The sequence below is a fragment of the Mesocricetus auratus genome, unplaced genomic scaffold, assembly GCF_017639785.1.
Source record: "Mesocricetus auratus isolate SY011 unplaced genomic scaffold, BCM_Maur_2.0 Super-Scaffold_100676, whole genome shotgun sequence".
Taxonomy (NCBI): Eukaryota; Metazoa; Chordata; class Mammalia; order Rodentia; family Cricetidae; genus Mesocricetus; species Mesocricetus auratus.
In genome coordinates this window covers 135,042,608-135,052,600 of record NW_024429266.1, presented here as the reverse complement: position 1 = coordinate 135,052,600, position 9,993 = coordinate 135,042,608, and the positions used below count along the sequence as shown (strand labels likewise).

The 9,993-nt window shown below is 39.9% G+C and overlaps 1 long non-coding RNA gene across 1 annotated transcript; it reads left to right on the top strand.

The window, feature by feature from the left end:
- The first annotated feature begins 968 nt into the window (after window positions 1-968).
- LOC121137088 lies at window positions 969-8,920 on the top strand. Its single transcript, XR_005874310.1, has 2 exons — window positions 969-1,675; window positions 8,536-8,920. It is a non-coding gene; the product is annotated as an uncharacterized LOC121137088 (long non-coding RNA).
- The last annotated feature ends 1,073 nt before the right edge of the window (window positions 8,921-9,993 follow it).

Sequence of the window (9,993 nt, the reverse complement as noted above, 5' to 3'; positions counted from 1 at the left end):
TCCAGCAATTTAACTAGAACATCAAAACCAAAAGATCACAAAAATCTTGATTAACTTCTTGGATTGAACTGTCCAGATCCCTCAAGGACTGTTAATGTGTTGCTTGGGTTTCTTTTTCTAAAACTGAAACCCTCCAAGTAAAGTAGAATTGAAAACACACTGCTATGACTATCAATCCCCTGGTCTCAGAGCTAAGTCACTTAAAAATGAGCACCAGACAGCAGCCTACCAAAGGGGGCACAAGGGAAATGGCAAACAATAGGGATCAAAGGCAGAACAGATGGCAGGAACAGCTGTGGTGTGACAGCCATACTCAGAATATGGAGTCCCTCTTTCCCGTGTAGGTTGTGTCACCTCCTGACACTCTGGAAAAGAAGATCAAAGTTCTGTGTGTTCCTTAGTAGATGGTGCTCACTAGCTGCCCTGGCAAGGAAAACTTTCTCCTTGGAATGAGTGGCTCAGGTTCTTATTGCTGTATCTGCACTGGGAGTTTATAGCTACAGTCTCTGTCTTTGTTTTCTACTCCTCCTTCTGCAAGAAACTGGAGTTAAAATTGGATGCTACCAGCTAGGTATATACAAAAACCTGCACACTTAGTTTTGCACAGAATCACATAAATAGATTTTTCTGATAAAAATATTTTAAATGATACTCATTGTTGATTTTTATTGTTTCTCTCCTATAAAAGTTTGACATATTTTAATTAGTATAATTTTATAAGTTTATTAATTCTTTGAGAACTTCATATACATATACAATGCATATTGATTATATTCACACCCAGCTCTTAATTTTGACTCCTTCTAGATCTACCCCCACCTCCTCACTTCTATCAACTTTTTTATCTCTTTTTCAAAATTGATCAATCCCTCTTTTCCAATTTGTACTGCTCTTGTACTCATGAGTATGGAATTATCTGCTGGAATATAGTCAAACTACCAGTGGCCATCCCCTTAAATAAAATTGAAATGAACCCCACTCTGGGAAAGCTCAGTGCTGCTCGGCTTAGGGGAAGTAGACCTGGAGCTTTGAGATTCGAACCAGTGCTGGAGGATTCCCTGTCCACCCAATGTCCAGGCTACTGAGAAGAAGCAAAGTCTGAGCCTAACTTGGCTCCTGGGAGGCGTCATCCTTCTGGCGACCTCAGTCTCCTGCAACCGGATCTTCCAAGGACCCAACATTAAGGAAGAAGTCTTATTGGCAGATTGAACACCAACTACCTTCCAATCTCTGGGGAAGGAGTTAAAGTAGAACCAGGCTTTCCCATTGATGAGTTCTCTATATCCATCCTCACTGGGAAGCTGACTACTGTCTTTCTTCATTGTCTTTGTGATTGGTTTGCCCAGCAATGTCATGCCCTCTGGGTCTTTCTTTTCCAGATGAAGAAAAAGCACCCTGCTGTGATTTACATGGCCAATCTGACCTTGGAAGACCTCCTCTCTGTCATCTGGTTCCCCCTGAAGACTGCCTACTGCCTACATGGCAACAACTGCATTTATGGGGATGTATTTTGCAAGGTGTTCACTGACTTTTTCTATGGCAACATGTACTGCTCCATTCTCTTCATGACCTTCCTCAGTGTACCTGGAGGACAAATGAGCATGATGTCACCAACTAACCCACAGTGTGGAGAGGGGAAATTCCAAATTGTTCATCTCTAGATGAAGAACTACAGGTAAATAGCTGCTGAGAGGGAAAGAATCGATTTCCCCCAAGGATGAGCTCCTACAATGCTTGTCCAATCCCAAGCAGTCATCTCTGGACATGTGCATATATAAGCAATGCATAATGAACTTAATGAGGTGTGTGTGTGTGTGTGTGTGTGTGTGTGTGTGTGTGTGTGTAATAATAAGAAGTAAGTCATAGATTTAGGGAAATACAGGAATTGGAGGAGAAGAAGCAGTGCTCTTGGATGAAGTTCACAAAAAATACTTTTAAAAAGTTACTCTTGGTGGCGCATGCCTTTAATCCCAGCACTTGGGAGGCAGAGGCAGGCAGATCTCTGTGAGTTCGAGGCCAGCATGGTCTACAGAGTGAGTTCCAGGACAGCCTCCAAAATGATACAGAGAAACCCTGTCTCGAAAAACCAAAAAAAAAAAAAAAGGTTACTCTTTCTAGTTTTTAAAAGATTTATTTTTTTTTTGGCAAGGTGTGTGCACATGAATACCTGTGTCCACAGTGTCCAGAAGAGGGTGTCACATCCCAAGAACTTGTTACAAGCCATTGGGAGCTGTCTTACATAGGTCTTGGTAACTGAATTAAGATTCTTTGTAAAAGCAGTATGTGGTGTTAATCCCTGAGTCACCTTTGTAGCTATGCTACCTTTTTCTATACTGTCTTTATGCTGACTTAGGGACTCAAGCTGCATGATAAACACATCTTGTCCCTATGCCATGTAGCAGCTTTGAATGCTTGAGATAAGGTTCATGAACCAGGAGAGAGAATAGAACCTTATACCAAAGTGGTACAGGGACCAAGAGAACAATATGGTGAATTCCTGCAAAGATTATCCAGAGCAGTAGAATTACAGGTGACCTCTACAATTGGTCCATCACAGCTTTGTGAGGACCTGAGGCCCTTGTAGAGCTTCGGTCTAGTTGACTGACTCTTCAGATGTAGAAGATGAAGAGACTAAATGTGAATGAATTTCCTCTCCATAATTCTAACCAGCAACAGTGAATTTGCACTGGACAATAGAATCCAAATGCCCAGTAGTTACAGCTTCACACCATTTCATCAGAAGCCCTGTGGATCTTGTTCAAAGTGCAGTTCCCTCAGCTTTAGCTACAGAAAACTTAAATTGTTATAGATCCTCCTATGATGTAACTTGTAGGATCAAGTTGTATTCCTTTCTTGGATAATTTGTATATTACATTTTGTCACACTGTGTAAAGGTCTTCTTTCTATTTACATTGTTTGGTGCACTCTATGCATATATGTTTTTACATATGTTTAAGGTATTTTGTATATTGACACAATTTAGTACATTTCTATCATGTTGCACTATACAGTTCTACCTCTAATTAAGACACTTTAACTCTACTTCTGTCTTACAAATTCACATATATGTGTGTATATAGTTTTACTGCTGTAATCTTGGTCCTTGGTAAATTATTTAGGAAGCTTAAGTGTTTTTACAACTAGGTTCCCAAGAATTACAGATATTATCACACACATTCTTGTATCTATGAGATTAGTCATAGGTTTTGATCTTCCAACACTTCATAGACCTGCAGAATATGGCATTTAAATGTTTTAATATTAGTACTCTGTTGGCATGAGACACAATTGCTCCTGACAGCACCAAGCTATTCCATGAAATGTTGGGCACTGATGTCACTCTTTCTGGAGTCCATTCTCTCCTCAGCTAATAGCCTTTTGGGCAAAGAACTGCCCCCACGTCGGCCTCTTACTTTGGACATGCTGTCCTACTGTGCTTGCAGGAGATAATTTAGAAGACTGCTGAACCTTGCCAAGTCAGGGTAAGACAGCCTTTCTACCTCCCTGCTTCTGTGTTGATCAGTCTGATACTCTAGGCCTTAGTCAAAGCTAGTTGCCCCTACACCGCTGTGAGACTCTGGATGACTGTCCAGGTAGCTTGCTGTTTCTGTCTTCACTGCATCTTTGGAAGTTATTCACCTGCTACCCCAGTATTGTTATCTTCTTCTCAAGTCTTTTATGAGGTTGAAGATTAGACTGTCACAATGATTGTTCTCTCTTTCTAGATAGAAATATTAGGTATAAGACTTAAACTTTCCAGCTTAGAACTGCTCTATAGTAATCTTTGCTATGCCTTTACCCTAGGACTGGATATGTAGTTCTTGCCATTTGCTCTTGTTGTTTTATTGGCTTTAGATCCTGAAGGTGTATGTTCATACTTTTCCTTCTCCTGGCACATACTTGATTTTTGGCATCGTTTACATAGTTTTGTATCAAGTCTAAATCATTTCTTTAGAACAAAGAGGGAATTGTAGGGAGAGATCTTACTAGGTACCTATGGTACTGGCCACCCCCATTTGGGCATAGCCACAGGTGCAGATGAGGCATGTGGGATATACGCCTGAAGAGAGAGGTGAGCCCTCTCCCAGGGTTCCAGTCAGGTCTCAGAGAGCAGCAGAGACTGGATGCTCAGAGCGCTGATCCTGGATTATCGGTTTCTCATGTAACTGATTTCTCCCCAGTAAGAACAACCTACGACATCCCTATCCCAGGTATGGTAATCATCTTATAGTGGATAATTAAGGAGGGAAGGTTAGAGAGTTCATAGTAAGTGGATAGAACACAAGAAAATAATTTGACAGAAGTTTATCTATTGGAACTTTAGTGGTTGCAACATGTGGTGTGTGGGTAAGAAAGGAAAAATAACTCAGGTACTTAAGTAAGGGTCAGATCCATGAAAACATTCCAAGGCCTTATCCCTGGATACTCTCTGGAAACATGAGAGAGAAAGAGCTTCATCTTTGTGACAGCAAAAGACTTTTCCATAAAAAAAGAAAAGAAACCAACTATCCCCATATGGTAACTCTGTCGGTCTTTAGCATCTTCCCTGGAACTCTAGATGATCTATGGTCTATCAGAGTCAATCAGAGTCCAATCCTCTAAACTATATTCACTACATATCCAGCCCACAGATCCAACCCAGGAAAAACTCCTGAGCTTCATTTTACCTCAGAGGTCATTTCACTGGAAGATCAAAGTAGAACTAGGTCCTTGAAAGGGTGTGTGCTTTCTACTCTTCTACTCTTCACCTCAGGACATCTCAGGGGCTCCTCTCCTCTAATCTCTACTCTTCTTTTCTCTTCCCTTCTCCATGCTTCTTTCTTCTTCCCCCGCATGCCTTTCTTTCTTCTTATTCTTCATTCCGTTGTCACAAGTCCAATGGGATAAACAAAATAGTAGCATGAGCAACTAAGAGATTCAAAGTCAGCAGAGTTCTCTATGACCTTGGAAAAGGGCTATTATTCCCCTGTATATTCTTTTGCATTTATCTATAAACATCTAACTAAGGAAATATACAATGTTTATTGAAAGTGTACATGTATCTAGGCATGTGAACAACATGAAGCTTTTTAAGCTGTTCCTAAGTTCAGCTTTAACTTTCTGTGAGTTCAGAAAGTCATGAAAATACTTGTTTGGCATGTATTTTCTGGTGATAATTTAATAAACCAAAGACTAGAATAAAGTTTATAGCTTATTTTCATTTCTAATCCTATTTTATTTTCTAAGCCATTAGCAAACATCATCTCACAGGCTGAAAACATAATTCTTCTCCTTCCATCCATCTCATATATGAAGAACTATAACCAATGTGCTTCATCTCTTTAATTACACATGCAGATGTTGAGAATAACAGCAGTGGCAATAAAATATTGTGGACTCTATCCACTGGCAAGTAATAATATTTCTTTTCAAATAATGATAAATAAAGAGAAAGCTAAATGCACACAGATAGTGTTTCAGAATAATGGAGTGGTTTCTAATTCTCATTTCTTATTTCCATGGGATGATTTTGCAAACATAAAATTCTGGCTCCTGGATCCAAGATACACATTGTCTTAGTATTTCTATTGCTGTGAAGTCACACCATGACAACAACAACTCTAATAAAGGCAAATATTTAATTGGGGTGGCTTACAATTTGGAGGTTTAGTCCATTATCATCATGGTGGGATATGGCAGCATGAAGGCAGACAGACATGGTGCTGGAGAAGGAGCTCAGAATTCTACATATTGATTAGAAGGTAACAGGAAGTGAACTGAGACACTGAGCATGGCTTGAGCATATATGAGACCTCAAAGCCTACCTCAACAGTGACACAATTCCTAAAACAAGACCATAGCTACTCCAACAAAGATACACCTCCTAATAGAGCTATTCCTTATGAGCTTATGAGAGACAATTGCGTTTAAATTACCACACACAAAAAATACACTTGTGTGCAGCAACACCATAGAAACAGGTTTTGGAGGGTCTGGGTTGGGTGTTTAACTGGATCTATATACCCAGTTTCAGAGGCTCTAATATATGCAGGTGGAAGCTTTACCTAGAACTAAGAATAGTGGTATTATTTTTCCTTGCTTACCATCCTCAGGTGCAAAATACTTATGTGTTATCCTCAGAAGACCAAGGTCCTCTCAAGTGGGTAAATGAGACCCCTAGGTCTTCACTAAATCTTCTTTTGCCATTGTCTAAATTATGGCTTGAGATACTTGTACTCTTTCTAACACCCTATCCAAAGCATGTTCCTGATAAGTTACAAACTTCATTGAAAATAGAGTCAGAGTTGAGAAGATGGCTCAGGCAATAAAGTGTTTGCCTATCTAGCAGGACGACCTGGGTTTGAATCCCAAGAATGAAAACTAAAAGCCACTGTGGTGGGACTCACCTATAGTTCCATTAATGGGGGGATCTGAGGCAGACCAAACGGTCCCCTGGAAGCTGTTGGCCTGACTAGTGATAGTCTCGGTCAATGAGAGATCATCTCTGAGACAAAAGGTAAAAGGTACCTGAGAACCAACAGGATTGCCTGTGATCTCTGCATATGTATAATGTTCATATGCATAGTCACACACCCACACACCCACCCACCCACACACACACACACACAAATATATATATCAAATGCATCTATTAATTTCTTTAAACTATGCACATTTCCAACTGAGCTTACATGTTAAAAAATAGTATTTTGGTTCATTTTTGTCAATAATTTTTATTTTATAACCCAGGCATAATGGTATATCCCCTTAATCCCAGCACTTGGGAAGCAGAGGCCCCCAGATTCCTACGAGTTCCAAGCCAGCCTCGTCTACATAGAGAATTTCATTCCAAAACAATCAAGACTACACACTGAGTCCCAGTCTTAAAAGGCTTTGCAGAGTGTGGGGGTAAGGAGTCTGCTCACTTCCTTTTCTTGGCTGCATTGAGAGTTTGGTGGGTAGAGAAGATGGAAAAGACAAGGACAGAGAGAAGATGGGAAAGATAGAAAGAGTGGAAGGTGGGCTTGCAAGAGTGGGTGGAGCTGTGACCCTCCCACTGCACTACTGTGCTTTCCCACTTGGGTCCTCTGAGTTTATTTTGCATTTAAGTGGGAACAAATGCCTCTGTTGTGCTACAGGCTACAAAACAAAATCCACCCAGTGATACATCTAATGGCTGCATATCACAAAGAGAGGGATTTGGGGAAACATCACAGAAATAATGTTACAATTGAAGGTCCATCACCACTGCATAAGAAGGGGAAGCTGGCCATAAAGAACCATTTGTCTGACAACCACACAGATAAATGTTTTCCAAAAGTTTTACATAACTGCAAGGTACCAAATTTACATCATTGTTTGGCATTGTGAAATGTGTTTTCTCTTCCTAAATGCCTCTTAATAAGCCATTGCAGGTCTATTTTTTGCCTTCGTTGTCCTCTCCAAAAGGCCATCTGTTAGAAAGGCAGAATGGGAAATGCAGGTTTGCTGGCCACAGATGAGCACTGGCTTTCCCTCACAACAGCCAAGTGACCTTGGGCAACTTTGTGTTCTGCTACACTTTCCACTTTGCATAACACATTGAAAAGTGGCCTGTGATGACTGACGTTAGAGGAAGGAACGTCCTCGTGTGTGTGTGTGTGTGTGTGTGTGTGTGTGTGTGTGTGTGTGTGTGTGTGTTGTGTGTGTGTGAACATGATGGAGAATCTACATACATTGTTTATGAACAAGCCCTGGACTTGCATAGACTTAAAATAAATTAAATGTGAACACGCACATACACTCACACACACACACAAGGACTTTCTGTTCTCCTATTCTTGAGTTCTATAAATGTCCCTGCAATCCTTTATGCTCCTTTCCTTCATGGTCCACTGCTGCAAACTCACATTGGATTCCATTAGTTACAAGGAAAAGAGTCCTAAATCATGCCAAATTACAACGATCAAAAGGAACCCATTTATGCTATGAACAACATTGCATTGGCATCCATAAAGACACATAGGAAAAGAATCTGAAAAGAAATTGACAGAAACTTAATTGTGGTGGAAACTTTAATACTTGTTGCTCCACACTTGACCAATGAAGAAGAACAAACACACAAGGATGCGTGTAGTGAATACTAAAGCAATAAGGTTTAATATTGGGAAATATTGCATAATCTGTGCTCTGGCAAAGTCACTCTTCCTTTTAACATCTTTTTGAGGGTCCTTTGAAAGCATGCTAAGCAATAGTTTTTCTGCAGGTCATAAATAAAGATTCTACATTTGCTGATTTCGGCTTGGTGAACAAATACTCTTTGAACTTGTAACCTGGAGTAAAAAATAGTCTTTGAACTTGTATTTATCAGTGTAATGCACCTATAAAATGCATTAAGGTTTATAATGGGAAGTACAAGGAACAGACCGAGACTGCAGTGCAGGAGGCACAGATTCTCTTTAGATCAGGTGGTCTGGAAAAAATCTCCTCTCCAAAAGAGAGAAAGGGGGTGTGGTCCATGGAGAAGGAAGATGGCCCCCAATCCTACAGTGTATTCAGGCATTGTTTCTGTCTTAGGAGTTGAAGCAAATGGAGAGAATCCTACAGTTTGGAGAAGAAACTCAAGCTACCAAGATTCTTTAAATCACCTAGATGACAGACACCAATTGATCACAAAGGAGCAAGAGTCTGAGAGTACCTGAGAGAGCAGGACCAGTGGACCACGGGGACGAAAATGTGGCTGCTCAGAGCCAAGTGGGAGTCATAGCTTTTGAAACAGATGTTGATGAGATATTTTTTCTTGACATTTGACAAAATTTGGTACTAAATTGGATTTGAGTAGTGTAGGAAAGGGAACAATTGCAAATGCCTTTGAGAGGAATAAATGTTTTATTGAAAATTTCGTGGAGCATTTACAAAAGATGTAACTGATATTTAGTCAATAAACTATCCCACTCAGAAATGCATGTGCTGTTATCTCTATAACTCAATAAAATAAAAGCAAAAATAAATGACCACATGGATATTACAGAGTAAAATAAATCCATAATAAAGCGGGACCTTTGCTGTCTTAAATGACAACTCTTTAGCCAATGAAGAAATCCACTCTAAAATTATTCATTATTAGATGAGAAGTAGTATGTATCAGCTCCAATAAGGCACACAATAAAAGTCATGTTTGGAGACAATATCATAAGCATAAATGACTTCATTAGTAAGCCAAATGCAAGGAAAATAAATTAAATTGTGCTTTGATTTAAAATTAGATGAAGAACAAAAATGAAATCCTACACAAAGGAATAGAGAAAAACTGTCAAGAATACAAGTAAAGAACAATATAAGGGCCCAGAGGAGGGAAAATTATCCTGGAGAAAGAGGTGAAGTGACTGGTCCTTCGAAAGAAGAAACAAAGCAAATGAAACACAATAAAGAGAAAATAGAATTATGCAAAATTTCACTAAGAATTGCTGAATCTCAGCCAGATGTGGTGATGCACAATTGCAATCCCATAGCTCAGAAGTGGAAACAGGAGGATCAAGAATTCAAGGTCATCTTAGCTCGTAGTGAGTTTGAAATAAGTCTGAGCTATGGAAGACCCTATCACTGAAAATAAATAGATGAGAGAGAGAGAGAGAGAGAGAGAGAGAGAGAGAGAGAGAGAGGATAGACAAGATTAACAGGAATGCTAAGTCTCCCACCACCTTGATGAGAAACGTAGTCACTGAGAATGGTGTGTGGATCATATAGGAAGGAGTTTGTTTAATTTCCTACCTGGTGGCCCATGCTCGGGAGTCCTGAAACTAATTTCATGCAAAAAGACCTCATACTGAACAGCAGTGGTGGTAGGTGCATTAGGGACTCCTAAATGCCTATTTAAACTGGAAGCACAGGCTCCATGCTTATTAAGAGTTGGAGCCTTTGAAAGGAAATTAGGTCTTAGGAGGAACCTATGACAGAATTAGTGTCTGCATTAAGGTTCTCTGGAAGAATGTGAAAGACCGAGTGAGCAGATACTAAGGCAGGGGCGGGTATTAT